General features: G+C 32.6%; 1 long non-coding RNA gene across 1 annotated transcript in view; it reads right to left on the bottom strand.

The window, feature by feature from the left end:
• Nucleotides 1-582: 582 nt before the first annotated feature.
• LOC137218872 (uncharacterized) overlaps nucleotides 583-18,774 on the bottom strand; it is a 47,416-nt gene continuing 29,224 nt past the window's right edge. Inside the window, exons 3-5 of the long non-coding RNA XR_010940904.1 lie at nucleotides 9,099-9,166; nucleotides 3,528-3,567; nucleotides 583-1,416 (exon numbers count right to left, since the gene is read on the bottom strand). This is a non-coding gene — a long non-coding RNA (uncharacterized lncRNA). The remainder of the gene's footprint in view (nucleotides 1,417-3,527; nucleotides 3,568-9,098; nucleotides 9,167-18,774) is intronic.

Here is an 18,774-nt window from a genome sequence, read left to right as displayed (position 1 = left end):
CATGATTCAGTCTTCATAGGTTGTATGTTTCTAGGAATTTATGCATTTCCTCTAGGATGTCCAATATGTTGGCCAAAATTGTTCACAGTAGTCTCTTAACACTTTGTTATTTCTGTGGTATCAGTTGTAACATCACCTCTTTCATTTCTGATCTTATCTGAGTCTTCTCCTTTTTTTTCTTCATGAGTTTAGCAAAATATTTGTCAATTTTGTTTACCTTTTCAAAAATAACAGCTCTTAGTTTCATTGATCTTTTCTATTGTCTTTTTACTCTCTATTATTATTTCCACTCTGATCTTTGACATTTCCTTCTTATTACTAAATTTGGGCTTTGTTCTTTTTCCAATTCCTTTAGGTGTCAAGTTAGGTTGTTTATTTGAGATCCTTCTGTTTTTTTTTTTGTTGTTGTTGTTGTTGTTTTTTGTTTTCTTTCCCTTAATTAAGGCATTTATTCCTATGAACTCCTTTTTGAGAACTGCTTTTTTCTGTATCTCATAAGTTTTGGTATGTTGTGTTTCTATTTTCATGTCTTGAGTTTTTTTTTTTTTTTTAATTTCTCTTTTGATTGCTTCTTTGACCCAGTATTTGTTCAGTACTATGTTCAGTATGTGTTTTCTTGCCTACATATATTTGTGAATTTTCCAGTTTTTGTCTTATCACTAATTTCTAGTTCCATATCATTGTGAACAGAAAAGATGCTTAATATAATTCTAATATTCTTAAATTTATTAAGATCTGTTTTGTGACATATCATATGTTCTATAGTGGAGAATGTTCCATGTGTGATTGAGAAGAATGTGTACTGTGCTGCTGTTGGATGAAATGTTCTGTAAATGCCTGTTATGTCCATCTGGTCTAACATGCAATTTAAATCCAATATTGCCTTATTGATTTTCTTTTTGGATGATATATCCATTGTTAAAAGTGGATTATTGAACTTCTTTACTATTATTTATTGTTATCTATTTCTCCTTTCAGTTCTGTTAATATTTACCCTTAGGCTACTTTCACTCTTTTTCATTTTTTTTTTCTTTCTGCTCCTCTGATGGATGAATGCCACCACCCTGTCTTTGAGTTCACTGATCCTTCCTTCCACTTCAATTAGTCTCCTTGAACACCTATATTGAATTTTTCAGTTCAGTTACTGGATTCTTCAGCTCTATGATCTAATTGTTACTTATATTTTCTATCTCTTTGTTAAAATTCTCACTTTGTTCAAGCATTGTTCTCCTGATCACAGGGAACATTCTTTATAACCATTGTTTTGAACTCTTTATCAGGTAAATCACTTATCTCCATTTCTTTTTTTAAAAAAAATAATTTATTTTTGGCTGTGTTGGGTCTTCATTGTTGTGTGCACTTTCTCCATCTTCATAAGGTCTTTCTAATTCCCAGTTCATGTTGTTGCCTGTATCTCTTTGATTAAAGAAGAAAAAGAAGAAGAATCAGGGAGAGTTCATTTTTATCTTTCCTTTAGAATATGACGTTCTCTTTTCTCTTTATTCTTCCAAATGTTTTATAAAACAGATTTTTTTAGATGACTTTTAAATCTCTTCCAGGTGTAAAAATAAATTTTAAAATAGTATTTTCTTATGTATAGTTTAAAATATTTTTTTTCAGAAATCTCTAAGTTTACAAAAGACAAAATTAATTTCTTGGTATTGTCCCTCTAAGTTAATTTTATTAAGTCTTTAGGATAAATATACTGTGTTCTCAAGGTGATTTTCTTCCTTTTCTTGCTTGTTTATTTAACTTACAAGAATTGCTATTAACAAAAGACAAATGTTCTTATTTCATATTCTAGCCATATTCATTGCATCAGTATAATAATCAGTTTAATTTGGTGATGGGAGGTGAGCAATGAGATGTATTTAGAAATGACTATATTTACTGAAATAGTATCACCTTTTTTTTTAGAATTCATCATCTCTTTCTTGTATAGTTTATTACTGTAGTACTATTAACTTATCATTAGTTATTAAATATACTATCCAAAGCAATCTACAAATTCAGCGCAATCCCTATCAAATTACCAATGGCATTTTTCACAGAACTAGAACAAAAAGTTTACAATGTATATGGAAACAAAAAGGATCCTGAAGAGCCAAAACAATCTTGAGAAAGAAAAAATGAGCTGGAGGAATCAGGCTCCCTTGACTTCAGACTGTACTACAAAGCTACAATAATCAAGGTAGTATGGTACTGGCACAAAAACAGAAATATAGATCAATGGAACAGGATAGAAAGCCCAGAGACAAATTCATGCACCTATGGTCACTTAATCTATGACAAATGAGGCAATAATATACAATGGAGAAAAGACAGCCTCTTCAATAAGTGGTGCTGCAAAAACTGGACAGCCATATGTAAAAGAATGAAATTAGAACACTCCCTAACACCATACACAAAAATAAACTCAAAATGGATTAAAGACCTAAATGTAAGGCCAGACACTCTAAAACTCTTAGAGGAAAAATTAGGCATAACATTCTTTGGCATAAATCACAGAAAGATCTTTGTTGACCCATCCCTTAGAGTAATGAAAATAAAAACAAAAAGAAACAAATAGGACCTAATTAAACTTAAAAGCTTTTGCACAGCAAAGGAAACCATAAACAAGATGAAAAGACAACCCTCTGAATGGGAAAAAAAAATATTTGCAAATGAAGCAATTGACAAAGGATTGATCTCCAAAATATATAAACAGCTCATGCAGCTCAGTATTAAAAACACAAATAACCCAGTCAAAAAATGGGCAGATCTAAATAGACATTTCTCCAAAGGAGACATACAGATGGCCAAGAGGCACATGAAAATGTGTTCAACATCATTAATTATTAGGGAAACGGACATCAAATTTACAGTGAGGTATCACCTCACACCAGTCAGAATGGCCATTATCAACAAATCTACAAACAATAAATGCTGAAGGTGTGGAGAAAAGGGAACTCTCTTGGACTGTTGGTGGGAATATAAATTGATACAACCACTATGGAGAACAGTATGGAGGTTCCTTAAAAAACTAAAAATAGAATTAACATATGACCCAGCAATCCCACTACTAGGCATATATCCTGAGAAAACTATAATTCAAAGAGACACATGCACCGCAATGTTCATTGCAGCACTATTTACAATAGCCAGGACATGGAAGCAACCTAATGTCCATCAGCAGAGGAGTGGGTAAATAAGATGTGCTACATATATACAATGGAATATTACTCAGCCATAAAAAGGAACGAAATTGGGTCATCTGTAGAGACATGGATGGACCTAGAGATTGTCATACAGAGTGAAGTAAGTCAGAAAGAGAAAAACAAATATCAAATATTAACCCATACATGTGGAATCTAGAAAAATGGTATAGATGATTTTATCTGTAAAGTAGGGATAGAGACACAGATGTAGAGAACAAATGTGTGGATACCAAGGGGGAACAGTGGCCAGACACACATATTGGGAGATGGGGATTGACATATATACATTATTGATACTATGTATAAAATAGATAAGTAATGAGAACCTACTGTATATCACAGGGAACTCTACTCAATGCTCTGTGGTGACCTAAATGGGAAAGAAATCCAAAAAAAGAGGGGATATATTTATATGTATAGCTGATTCACTTTGCTGTATGGTAGAAACTAACACAACATTGTAAAGCAACTATACTCCAATAAAATTTTTTTTAAACCACTAGTTATTAGTTAATACTATCTTTAATTTTACATTATCCTTATAATCATTATTAATGCTAGTAATTACACAAAATATATATTAATTTTTTTCAGCTATATGACAACACTTTAGGTTTTCACAAATCTCTATTTGCCATTTTAGTTGGGAAGCTGATACAATGGAATTTAAGCATCTTATAGGAAGAAATATAGCTAAGAATGAAAGCCTAAACCCTAACATTACATTGTTCTTAATTCCTACCATAAATTATATAAATCCTCATTAAAATCTTTTGCTGAATATATTTAATATATATACATATATTTCTTTAGAACTAAGAAAAAGAAATTAGAAATCTCATTTTTGTTTATAAAGCTATAAACTATATATGTGTAGCTACATATACATAAACCTTAAATATGAATCTATGGATGAGTAAAATTATCACTTGAATAAATTAAGAGCATCCCCCCCATAAACTTAATATTCTATAATGATAGGCATACTATTAAAAAGTGTGATGTGTTGGTTATTCACATGAAAAATGTTTGCTTTTTGCTAAGTTAGTATTTAGATTTTAAGGCTCACAGAATCATATACAGGAAAATAAACGCTTATCGACTTAATATTTAGCATTTGCTAGGACATTATTTTAAAAGATATATTTTAGCATTCTCTTTAATAATAATACTTGCATCCATAAACAAGCATTCTAATGTGAATGGATAAATCAGAAATAAACAGATCAAGTCAAACCAGGGTCAGCAAACCTTACAATTCATTATCATAAATGCCTGTCAGCAAGCATACATAAAAGTGTAGATGTCATTACTTGGTTCTTAATAGAGAGACATCTATAACACCGTCTCCCTTTCACTACAGCTGGCACCTCTGACTTCACATTGCAAAGGCAGATATGTGCTGACTGCAGCAAAGGCAAAGGCAAGATGGAACTAGTGTGGAATTGCACAGGGTGCAAATATTATTACAGCATTTTTGTTTACTGAGCCTCCATCTGCCAGGAAAGCTCAAGTGATTACACACAATATATCTTCCTGGACATACTCTTTGCCTTTCCTTTCCCTTGTCTAGCCCAAGTTTTCTTTACGTCAGTAAAATGACTCTATGTTTACATACAGAAAATGATCCAGCTGCTGTTTAAAACAACATACTCCACTTTTGTAAAATGAGGCAAAACAATTTCTGCACCATTAATATGCACACACATATATACACACACATCCACTGGGGGCGGGAATAGCTACAACTGGGAGAAGGTTTTTATGATCTTTTAATCCAAATCTATGAATAGGTAGTGAGGTGTCTGAAATTACAAGTAAAATATTTGATATACACACATGTTGTAGAGAAGTTAGATAGCTGCTTTCTATAGAAGTCACCTCCCTTCCACGAGAGCATTCCTCATCCCACAAGAATGAGTCTACATGCTTTTTTGTACATTACCTCAGGCCCATGGCTAAGGTTGAATATTCAGATTCTCCTTTCCTATAATTTGGAATTAGGATTCAGAGACAGTGAGTGAGCAGCTAGAGGTTTATACGTTCCAAAATGTAACATATACACTATGTACATTATACGGCCATATCTCACAAAGTGAACAGAGAAACAGCGAAAACTGTTTATTCCACAATACCACAGAAGCAGAGGTAAAAGAGAGTGGATTCTGGAGTACTTTCCGTATTCTAATTGAGTCCCTCTGGTTGAGGGCTGGTTTCATTCCTGTGCTTGAGTTCTGTGAGATACTCCAATATATAATTAAGAAATTCATCATATCCTTAAGCTGCCTAGATTGTTACAGTTATGCACAGTAATAAAATGTGTATTATTTTGAAAGGGTGGGTGTGAAAGGCCATTGTTTTGAGTCCATAACCATTTTTAAAACCCTGCAAGGATGATTCTCTGGCTTTGGGGTACCATAGTATTCCAGGTCCACTAGACAATGCTGGTAGACAGCCACCTTAGCTTGCAGAATACAATGACTCTTTGTAGTTCCTCTATAGAGGAAATATTATAATGCATTACTATGAAAATAAATACATGCTCTTAAAATAAAACATTAAAAATAAACAAATATACTTGGGTAAAAAGACAAATACTTCGGGAATTTGGACCAAATCTGCATTTCACCGTATATATTTTGCTGCTTTCTGGGTATCAAACAATCAGTTTGATTCAGTTGATTTCTCATCCCTGAGACAGATGTTTCAGAATTAGAGCAAAATCCAGTGAATCCAAGGCATAGATAAGTCAGCATGTCAGAGTATGAAGAGAATGCAGTTTTGAGCTAGATGGCTCTAGTTTCAAACCCCAAATTCTCCATTAACTATATGCATGATCTTGGACAAGTTAATTTATTGCTCCGAGTCATATTCTTTTCCCTATGAAAAACAGGGCAAATGTATCAGTATGAGAAATAAATTAAATGAGATATACTTGTCATGTCGCTTGAATGGTACTTGATACATAGTAAGTGCACAGAGCATGTTAATACCTTTCCCTTGCACCCACATTTGATAACCCTTAGATTTAACTCAGGATTTGATGCTAATATACAGTCAAGTTAATAAGGCTGGACAGTGGTGGCAGAGGTACTCACGTGTTCATGTTCCCTAACCTACTGTTCCCATAGGCCCCAGAGGTCTTTCAGCGTTACTAACACTAATGAAAAAGAACCATCTTATTCATTCCAAAATCAATTCTCTTTATGTATCTGTCTAGAACATTACCTATAACAATAATAAACACCAGCTATTGATCACTAATGAGATAGTCATCAGCTAACCATTATATGATTTATTACAAGTAGTATTCATAGCAACACTCTGAGTTAGCTATTGCTATACTTATTTTAATACTATGAAATCTGAGGCTTAGGTAAGTTTCTTGTTCAAGGTAACCAGCCAGAAAGTGTGAGAGTCAGGATTCAAAACCAACTTTGTTTGGTTCCAAAGTCAATATTATAACCAGCCTCCTTTGTATCTAGTCCATTAAAGTAATGGTGCCTGACTTTTCAGATTTTGACAAGAACCCAGGAGAGTAATAGAGAAAAGTAGGTAATTCTACCAAACAGCATTAGGAAAAAAAAATGTGGTTTATCTATCTTCTCTTTTTTCTCAACTATTACTTCATAATGTCATTTTGTGATATATTTTCCAGTTTCAAAATTGTAACAGCAATCATTTCATTTTGATTTTGTTTAATTTTTCTTAGTTTTTAAAGCTTATGCCTCTGTTGCTGAGCTAATTTTTTTGTTTTATGTTGTGTTTTCTATCTTCCTTCTTTCCTTCTTCCACCCCCTCCCCCTTCTTCCCTTCCTCCCCCACCTCTTTCTTTCTTTTGTAATTCTAGCCCATTTGAGCAAAGAAAATAGTTACAAGTGGGCTAGCATTTGTTTTTACAGCTTTGCAATTTTCCTTTGTCTCATCATTTGAAAAGTTAGAGAACTAATTAGAATATTATGTTTAAAAATTGATTCAAATATCTGAATATCAAAAGTTTACAGAATTAACTCACTTATTCAGCAAATATTTATTGAATGTCTACTTTGTACCATGTTTTGCTAGATACCGGAACAACAGTAAGAAACAAAATAAAGTTCTTGACCTAAGGGATAAATAGACATAAACAAACAAGTCTATAATCATGTTAAGGAATGATTGGTGTTATTTGAAAAATAAATCATACCACTTCTATATAGTGGCTGTGTCCAAGGATAATCCATACCTGTTTTGGTTCCCTTAAATTTAGCCCTCTTAATCAATCTGGCCTACTCTGTCAAAATTACCACAATGCCCTTTGAGGACTCCTAATGTCTTTCTGTCATCTCAACTATTTTGAGAACCTAACTGAAAGTGAATTCAAATTCCCTCTCAAAGGCGGCTGCTGGGAGATAAATAAATAAGTAAATAAGTAAATATATATATATGTGTGTGTGTGTGTGTGTGTGTGTGTGTGTGTATATTTATATATATATATATATATATATATATATATATATATATATATATATATATATATACATACACACGCCTGGGCACCATACACCACATTTATTATTTTGGATCATTTAATAAAAGCTAAGAACTTCCTGAAAATTGTATGGCAGTTGGGGAGCAAGATTTCCCAGAGCACACAGACTACATTATAGATAAAGAGACATTCATTTCTGACCATGCACAACAGGAAGAGCTATAAAGAGTTGACTTTATGTGTAATGACAAGGCAAATCATAAGACGCATGAGTGGGATCTGTGGCTTGGAACAAAACAAAATTAGGCAACCGAAGATTAATCAATCACAAAAGGCAAGCTAACTGGAAAAATTATGATTTCTAGTTAAAACCATAATTCCCCATCTTGACTACTAATTTTCACACTGATTACTCTTTATTTTTGTCATTGTTTCTAAAATACATGACACACCATGTTGTAGAAGTGGTTGTATGGGCCACCTAGACAGGTACTTCTGCATACTTCTACTAAACTAATTAATTAGTTATGTACTTTAGAAAGACATTTTATCTAGATTGTTTCCAAGAAATACTTTATTGTATGAGCTTTACGTGAACACCCTATTTAAAATACCAGTTACTCATTGTTGTTTCCATTACCCTGCTATATTTTTCTTCATAGTGTTTTAATTATTTATATTCCATATCTGATTTTCTGTTTATTGCCTGTCTTCCCCACTAAAATGTAAGCTCAACAATTGCAAAGACTTTATCTTATTCACCACTTTCCCCCCAGCACCTAGAACACTGGCTAGCACTAGCAACTAAGTGAATTTTTGTTAAATTAAAATATAGCAAAATAAATGGTTTAGAATATGGAAGTCATTCTATAAATATTGAGGTGCAACTAATTAAACGTTTAATTTGAATATAAATGTAGACTAAACCATAACAAAAACACTGCCATACTACATTGTCTTTCTATAATAACTCCTATAATTTCCTTAGTACGAACTGGCAAACAGTGGGAACTTAATTGGTCTCCATCCATTTTCTTTTCTTCTTCCTGGTTATATATTATTCATTTACACGACTCTTTCTGTGTTTCAATCCACATTCCCAATATTTTCTTGTTATTTTCAATACTGCATTTTATAATTGGTCAGTTTTTTTAGGGCACATGGATATCCTGATGTTTTCGTTTTCTTTTTCTCGTTGTGTACATCTGCCACACCAAAAATGTGGAAGAAGTGACTATCCCATGAAGTGTATTCTCTTAATATTTCATGTAATATAATACACACACACACACACACACACACACACATAAACACATATGGGAATGGATTTACCCAAAGTTCTTCCAAAAACATTCATACTGCAAGATAGCTTAGTGTTTGAGGTATGGCTTCTGAGCCAGACAACCACATACCAGTTGATAATTACTTACCTCTCTGTGCTTCATTTTCCTCTTCATGAAAATGAGGATAATGAGAGCTCCCATGTCACAAAGCTGTTCTGAGGATAAAATCAGTTAATGGAAAAAAAAAGATGTGTGTAACTGTGCTAGACACATAGTGAAATGTTAGTATTGGGAGATAATTCTCTAGGGAGCTCTCATGTTTCTGCATGTCCTGTGAGCAGAGGTACTGACTGTTTTCTTCCAGACTATCTTTTCAAGGATGTTTGAGAGTGAACAGCCTTGGAATATTGATATAGTGTCTCCATCCTGATAAAAGCGAAGATTTATTTACTGTCCATAAAATAAAGATGTCTCCCTCTGGGCAAAGTGTTAGCAGGTTTGCTGAAAGCTCATTATAAAGTTTGGGTTCCCCTTAGCTTGGGATTCCTCAGCTGTGATGCAAACACACTGTGTGCAGACATAACCCTTGTTTTCTTGTGGGAATTGGGACTTGGAGAATAGGCACAAGAAAATATTGGTACTCTGGCTACTACTAATACAGTAAGCAGAAAACTTTCTCTTGCCTCTGACTCATATCTTCTAGCATTCATGAAAAAATGGTGATGTACCTTGTAAGCTAGCCAGTAAAATTAAGGGTCAGATGCTTCACAGTTCTTAACAGTCAAAAATGTTATTACTGTTATGTTTTTTTTTTCCCCTAGGTTGTGTATAACTTTCTAACTTTGAGCAAGAAAAGTGTTTCTGAGATAATTGTAACCTGGACAGTTTTCCCCCATTAACCATAAGCCCTTTCCCCTTCATTTTTTGAATCTTTACAACCTTCCGACCACTTACTATAGAGAACCTGGTATTAAAAAACTGGAAACAAACTGCTAATGCTAGTTTCTGTTGTTTCACCATTTCCTACAAGCTACATGTCAATTACCATACTTACAGTCAATTTTTTAATTCTGTAAATTGAAGCATTTTCAATTTATCAGTAGTGTGCAGTCTTCTGAGTGGCATTTTTCTTTCTTTGCCGGATTTTCCTCATTCCACTATAATCTCTGTTGCCTTATTTACTACTTTACAATATCTCATGCTCATAACACACAATTTTTTATTCAAAATACTTACCTTCAGGTGTTTTAAATTTTCAGAAAAGTAAAATATAGACAAGGACTGCAGGTTTCTATTCACCATCTGGGCAATGGTGCATGAACAAAGTCAGCAATATTTATTCCAAGATGTTTTATGATGAAACTTTTGTGTTCTACATTTGTTTTTACTCAGTCCTTGATTTCTAATGAAAAATCTCAAAACATTCTGCAAAATGGTTTCAATATAACTCATTTAGTCATTTGTTTATCAGTATTTTATGCTTCACATCAGCATTTATAAACCTATCTCCTATGGTGTTTCCTGTGCATTAAACCATGATAGAGATTACCATATCCTATGATTTCAGCAGCAGTTTATTAAGCTCTTTAGTAAACATAACTCAGCATGTTTAAGGTTTTTGAGCTGTTATTAAAAGGGGTGCTTTAGAATCACTAATTTTTGAATTATTTATTATGTTAATAATACAATATAAAAATATAATAATTATTGTAACTGTATTTAGTATTTTGTTGAATTTGAATTTCAAAGACAAATTAAGAATCTGAATCACTTTATTTGTAAAGACAGCTTTGTCCCAATATTACTTAGGGTCGATCTGAAAACAAAAGTTAAATACATCTCAAATTTCTTTATTTCCCCACTAACACCATCACTCCCTATATCTTACACAAACAGAAACAGCACACACATGCACACACACATACACACACTTCACAAACATCACCAAAATCCACATGGCAATAACTAAAAAAAAGATGGAAGATGGCTCAGGAAGTAGAAAGTATAAAATATTTAATTCTGTTTCATGGAAAAAATGTGTAGTACCTTGCATATTATTTTATAAACCTGAGCAATCTGATAGGCCTCACAGGTAGACAGTAAACCAAGTTAGTGAATTCTTTGGGAAATTCAGAGATGACTATTGTCCCCAAAGCTGCTCTACGAGGGAGTTCATTGATCAAAATCTTTAATTCTCATTTGGGTTTACTTTCATATATAATGTTAATGCCAGGAGGATATATTTTCCATCCCAGGTTTACAAATCTACAACCAGGATGAGGATCCTGTTGTCCATTCATTACATTTTGGGGGACCTCTCCACCATTCCTCTTTACCCTCTGGATCTACTGCCTTGGCAGATTTTGTTGTTGTTGTTCAGTATTGCAGACTTTTTTTTTCTTGGAACATGTCTTCAGCCACCTAAACTTAACATTTTGAGCTAACATTTTTCTCCATAATAATCTCATAGAGTTTACATAAGTGATAAGAAATACACACAAAGATGTTCAACATCACTAATTATTAGAGAAATGCATATCAAAATTACAATGAGGTATCACCTCACAACAGTCAGAATGGCCATCATCAAAAAATCTACAAACAATAAATGCTGGAGAGGATGTGGAGAAAAGGGAACCCTCCTACACTGTTGGTGGGAATATTAATTGGTACAACCATTCTGGAGAACAGTATAGCGGTTCCTTAAAAAACTAAAATTAGAGCTACCATATGATCCTGTAATCCCACTCCTGGGCATATATCCATAGAAAAACATAATTCAAAAAGATACATGCACCTCAATGTTCACTGCAGCACTATTTACAATAGCCAGGACATGGAAGCAACCTAAATGTTCATCAACAGACAAATGGATAAAGAAGATGCAGTACATACATACAATGGAATATTACTCAGCCATAAAAAATGAACAAAATAATGTCATCTGCAGCAACATGGATGGACCTAGAGATTGTCATACTGAGTGAAGTAAGTCAGGCAGAGAAAGACAAATATGACATAATATCGCTTATATGTGGAATCTAAAAAAGTGGTACAAATGAACTTATTTACAAAACAGAAATAGAGTCACAGATATAGAAAACAAACTTATGGTTACCAGGGGGTAAGGGGTAGGGATAAACTTGGAGACTGGGATTGACATATACACACTAGAATATATAAAAATAGGTAACTAATAGCACAGGGAACTCTTCTCAGTACTCTGTAATAACCTATATGGGAAAAGAATCTAAAATAAAAGAGTGGATATAACTGATTCACTTTGCTGTACAGCAGAAAGTAACACAACATTTTAAAACAACTATACTCCAATTTTAAAAAAAAGAATACACACACACATACACACACACAATCTACATGCATATATGAGTATGTATATGTGATGTAATTTATAATAAGAAATATATATTTGGTCTGTGTTGCTTTCCTGGCACAGAGCTCCTAAAACTCTTGGTATTTCCTAAGTGGTAACTGCTATAAAGGTGTCTTGATATTCACAACAAGCTCCTTTCAACCATGCCTAAGTATTTGTTAATAAGGTGACTTTTGAATTGCACCTTACGATGGCAGCTGCTGGCTGCTAAGGGAACCAACAACTTGATTAGAGGGTTGGAATTTCAGTCCCATCTGAATGAGGAGAGGGTACTGGAAGTTTAATGAATCTCCTAAGATAATGTTTAAGTCAATCATGCCTATGAAATGAAGGCTCAAAAAAAAAAGAAGAGAAAAATACAACCAAAGGACTGGGTTCAGACAGACTCTAGGTTTTTGAACACATGGAGTTCTGGGGAGAGTGCTTCACCCAGAGAGCATGGAAGCTCCTTACCCCTTCCCACCTAACTTGCCCTATGCCTCTCTTTCATCTGGCTGTCTCTGAGTTACATCCTTTTATAATAAACAGGTACTCTAGTAAGTAAAATGTTTCTCTGAGTTCTGTAAGCCATTCTAGCAAATTAATCCAGCCCAAGGAGGGGGTCATAGGAACCTCCAATCTATAGCAGGGTGGTCAGAAGCACAGGTGATAACATGGACTTGAGATTGATATCTGAAGGGTGTGGGGGGAAGTTTTGTAGGACTGGACCCTTAACATGTGGGAACAAATGATAGAGTATTACATAGACAGTGTCATAAATGACTTGAACTGTAGGATACCCAGCTGTCATCGGGATTACTTGGTGGTATGGAAAAAACACACAAGTTGGAGTACAGTAACTAACAAATAACTGTTGCACATTATGATTTTCACATTAAACAATCTAGCCTCGCCACCAATAATTTGGTATAGTTTTTCACTGTGAGGTGAATTGATTAGAGAATGTTGTGGGTAGAAAATCTGTGGAGGTAGGGAGGCCTCCATAAGGGAAGGATTCTTCCCTTCACTTTCTTACCCTGTCTCTTCTATCAAACAGAAAAAAAAATAGTTATTTATAAAACTAGGCATTTTTTTTCATTTAAATTATCCCATTTTAGTATAACCACTTTCGCAATTTTATTATGAAAATTTTGCAGATGAGGAAGTTGAGTATCAGTGAGCTATTATAACACAACCAAAGATTTTAAGGCAGCAACAGGATTCTGTATGTACCTGTCTGACTTTAAAAAGTACGATATATCAATAGTCAAACGTTGGGAGATATTATTATTACAATATATTTTCATGCAATATTTCCCAAGGACAGTCTTAATTTTTATTGTCTTCCTAAACTAACAAATAAAAGAAAAAGTGAAGTCATGCCCCAGAGGTTGAGAACAGGTAAGGCAGAAAACTGTATTATTCCAAAGATTCTGGATATCTTTCATTTGATTAAAACAATATGTCAGTATTCTTGGCTTCATATTTTCATGAATGAAAAATGTTTTCATATTTCATTTCGTATTAGAATAAGTTCTGGTTCTAGACTCAGACAGCCTGAGTTTCTGTCATGATTCCTCACATACTAGCTGTGTGACCTGAGACTAGTTACTTTAAAAGCCTCTAATCTCAGTTATTCCATATAAGTAAAATGGGACTAGGAGTTGTCTTCACTGAGTTGCCAAGAGAATTAAATGAGATGATGCATGTGAATTGCTGGCATAGTTCTTCTCTCGAAGTAAATACTCAATAAAATGATATTTTGTTGCATATTAAAATTATTATTATTTTATTAATATATCATTATTTTTACTAAAGCAAGTGAAAGAACATTTTAATGACTGCTGTGAGCATTCTATGCTAGTCATACACTTTGCTTCACATAGGGTCCTGGTAAACCCCTCTGTCTGATCTAGTCCTTTCTGAGTTTCTGATTTAGACGTTTAGACTGAATTATCTCTTGCAGTTCTTGAATCTTGCCTTATGCTTTTAGTGTGAAGAATTTTGTATGATTCCTATTATCTTAATCTCTCATAAATGGGTAATTGTTTCCATATATCAGCATATTTTTTACAGGTTATCCATAGAGTAATACATGTGATAGAGAAAATTTTTAGATTTTTGTTTTGTTTTTGTTAACTTAAAGAAAATTTTATATCCCGCTTACATACTAATTATTGTAAAAATTACAAAATTAAATATAAAGATATGAGGCAAAAGAAAGCCTGTATTCATACCAGAGATAAATATTATTAGCATTTGGTTTTATTTTCTTCTAGGGTTATTATTTTACATTTTATACAATTAAGTATTGTGATAAACATAAAATATGCACATGCTGCTTTCTTTTTAAAATTTATCTAGTATTTACTGTATGCAAAGTTCTAAATGCTTAAATATATTACCCTCACTGAGCACCTAATTTATTATTTTAACAATTTTTATTATAACATAGAGAAAAGTGCATAAAACACATATGCATAGTTTAAACAAAGATTATAAATTCAACATCCATTTAACTACTACCCAGGTGAGGAAGCAGAATATTGTCCACATACCAGAAACTCCACTGAGTACCTCTCTCTAATCAAATCTTCCTTGCTTTTCTCTCCCAGAGAAAACTATAATCTTGAGTTTTGTGCTAGCCACTTCCTTGATTTTTCCCAATATTTTAATTTCCTTATGGATATGCAATAAGGACAGTGACAAAAATGGAAAATGAACTGAAATTTTCTCTTAATTGCAAGTCAACAAGTTAGCGTACCACAGTTTCATGGATGTTAGCAAAAGAAACGGCTTCTATGTCAGAGACAAAGTATAGTTGTCTAACCACAGCATTAGCAGTAGCCAGAGAATTAGCATGTGTACAAGTTTTCCAATTCCTCTTTCCCAAAAGGAAATTTGAAGAGGGCCAGATAACACCCACACATGCAGTGGGGTACATTACAGGAGAGCACTCTGAGCTTAAAGAGCGTATCTTTGTTATAATGGGCAGCAAGTATTCTTCGGTTTAGCCCCAGAAGACATTACATTTAATATACGGGACAGTAAAGAAACTTGCTCTTTGTTGGGGGATAAGGGTGTGGTGGAGATAGTATCGCTAACTTTCAAGTCTGTTTGTTATACAAAAATCCTTGAAAAGAGTCTAAACCAAAGGCAGTTGGTGCCTCTGCTCAAAAGACATGCAGAAAAACATGAGAGACCTAGAGAGAACTGTCATCCAATAGTCAGCAACATTTGTTGAAAAGTCAGTCCTTTCTTTAATTACTTGCAAATGTATGTCTTTGACATATATCAAGCATCCATATATATTTGCTTATCTTTCTGGATCACTTTTGTCTTATTGTTTTATTTATCTACTCCAAAGCATTACCACACTATCTTGATTATTATTATTGTCTTTAAAAAAAAATACTCTTTAATTTTTAGGACAATTTTGTTTTTAAGGAGTTGTTTGTTGTATATTACAAGATAACATTTATTTAAAAATTCTTACATTTAATTTTTTAAAGATTTCATTTTTTTAGAACAGTTTTAGGTTCAAAACAAAATTGAGAGGAAGGTAAAGAGATTCCCCTTACACTTTCTGCCTACACACGGGCATAGCCTTCCCCATTATCAATATCAATTACCAGAGTGGTACATTTGTTACCAAGAATGAACCTACATTGACACATCCTAATCACTCAAAGTCCATAGTTTATCTTAAGGTTCACTCTTAGTGCTGTATATTCTATGGGTTTGCACAAATGTATAACGACATACAGTTGTCATTATAATAACATACAGATTATTTTTACTGCCCTAAAAAATCCTCTGTGCTTTGCCTATTTATCTTCCCTTCCTCCATCTCTGGCAAACACTGATCTTTTTATTATCTCCATAACTTTGCCAGAATGTCATATAGTTGGAATCGTACACTTCTATATATTACGTAGCCTCTTCAGATTGGATTCTATTGCTTAGTAATATGCATTTAAGGATCCTCCACGTCTTTTCATAGCTTAGTAACTCATTTAATTTTAGCACTATTATGTCTTTCAATAAAATTTTTCTACATCAAAGCATTATTACATTATGTTAATTATCATATTTTATTAAGTCTCTATATATGTTATGGCTGATACAGCTTTTTGTTATCCTTCTAGATTTACTGGGCTGCTATTGAGTTGGAACTTCTATAATTTTCTGCATGGAAGTCTTGCATAATTATAAAAATTATTCATAGGTATATCATATTTTGATGCTATTATAAATAGTGCTTTTAATTTATTTTTTGTTTGTATCTAGTTGATAGAAATAAGATGTATATTATATATGTAAATATATGCATATATTATTTTCTTTCCAGCAAGTTTGTGACTCTTTTATTAATTTAAATTTTTATCCTTAGATCCTTTTAGATTATATATATCCTTAGATCCTTTTATATTATATATATATACACTAAAAATTAGTGTAATTCAGCTATAGCATTTTTAACTTTATTTTTTTCTTGTCTTACTATTTTGGCTAGAAGCTTGAGTAAAATGTTAAATAGAAATTGTAATAGAAAATATTCTTACTTTATTCTTGAATTCAGTAGGAATTATATCAATATTTGACAATTAAGTGAGATGTTCACTGTGGAATTTTTGTAATTATTATCAGGTTATGTAAACTACCTTCTGTTTGCTTGCTTTTTAAGCCTTTTTAAAATCACTAATGGATATTGGATTTTATAAATGCCTTTGCTACCTCTATAGAGATGATTATAAATGAGTATATAGCTTTATATTTTTAATAGTTAATATGGTGAATTACTTAATTATCTAATGTCTAAAGAATTTTGCATTCCTGATATAAATAAAATGTGGTCATGAGATATCATTTTCCTTATTTGGGAGTTTCAGTTTCTAATATATTGAATAATACATTTGTATATTCATGAGTGTGATTGGGCTCCATTGTCCTTGAAATAATATCCTTTTGGATTATGTATCAAAATTATACTGGGCTAACAATACAGATTGAAGAGTATTCTTTCTTCCAATTATCTAGAAAAACTTGCATAAAATTAGAAATATCTATTCCCTTAATTATTTGTAGCACCAACCAAAGAAGAAATCTAATACTAGAATTTCATTTGTGTGTTTTTTTAAAAATATTGCTTCAATTATTTTATTGCTATTAGGATAAGTCAGATTTTCTGCTTCTTTTTGTGTCAGTTTGGTAATTTTTTGTTTGTTTAGTAGTTTGTGGAATAATTTGGTGGTTAAGAGGACAGTCTCTAGTTCTACACTTCCTCGTTTAAATCCCAGCTCTGGCATTTACTGGCTACGATGTTGGTCAAATTACTTAATTTTCTATAACTCAGTTACTTGATATTTAAAATATGTTCTTTTTTACATTTTTAGTAGGAATGTACATTGGTACAAACCCCTTTGGAAACTCTCTTATAGGTCTTTTAACATTCAAATAAAGTTTTTGTTTTGGAGATTGATCTATCTATCAGAACATGTAAAACATGTAGAAGAATGTACTCGCAGCTTTATTCGTAATAGTCTAATACTGTAAGCATAACAAATGTCCCCACCCTAGATGGTAAAAAAACATATTATATATGAATATTTATAAAGTTCAACACAACACAGTAATAGAAAACACCATACTACTGTTACATACAGAATGCATGCATCTCAACCACAGTGAGAGAGAGAAGCTAGATACAAAAAATTACAAATTATTGCTTTATCTATATTACTTCAAAACAAGCCAAAATATAATGCTAAATGTCAGGATAGTGATTACTCTTCAAAGGGGATACTAACTAAAAAGGGGAACAAGGAAATCTTCTGAAATGATGAAAGTATTCTAAATCTTGATCTGGGTAGTGTTTATATGGATTTTGACATATGTAAAAAAATTATTTAGCTGTACACTTTAGATTTGTGCATATGTTATATGCAAAATATTCCTCAAAAAATTAGAGAATTGATAGGAGGCAGGTAATTAGAGAAAGCCTGGATAGATGATCTTTTGAAAATCAAATGATTTAATCAATAAGTTTACAATGCCCCTAATTAATATCTATTCTGTGCTGTCTAAAATGTAGCTACTAGCTATGTGTAGCTATTTAAATTTAATTTTAGCTAAAATTATATGAAAGTAAAAGTTTAGTTTTCCAGTTGCTCTAGCCACATTTTAAGTGTACAGTGATCACTTGTGGCTAATGGACAGCCATTATAGCAACATAGATTTTAAAAATATTTTTATCATTGCAGTATATCATATATTTGTCTGCAGCCTTTGCTATCCTTGATATGCTGGAGAGAATACAATAACTATATGAATATCTATGTATTTATGTGCATATGTGACATATGTATTGAAATAAATTAATGAAAATAGTTTCTTAGTTGTTTGTACTCACAAAAAACACAATTCAGTTAATATTTTTATAACTACATC

This window comes from Pseudorca crassidens, chromosome 2 (genome assembly GCF_039906515.1).
Source record: "Pseudorca crassidens isolate mPseCra1 chromosome 2, mPseCra1.hap1, whole genome shotgun sequence".
NCBI lineage: Eukaryota > Metazoa > Chordata > Mammalia > Artiodactyla > Delphinidae > Pseudorca > Pseudorca crassidens.
The sequence above is the reverse complement of the archived record's forward strand: the minus strand, read 5'-3'. Positions and strand labels throughout refer to the sequence as shown.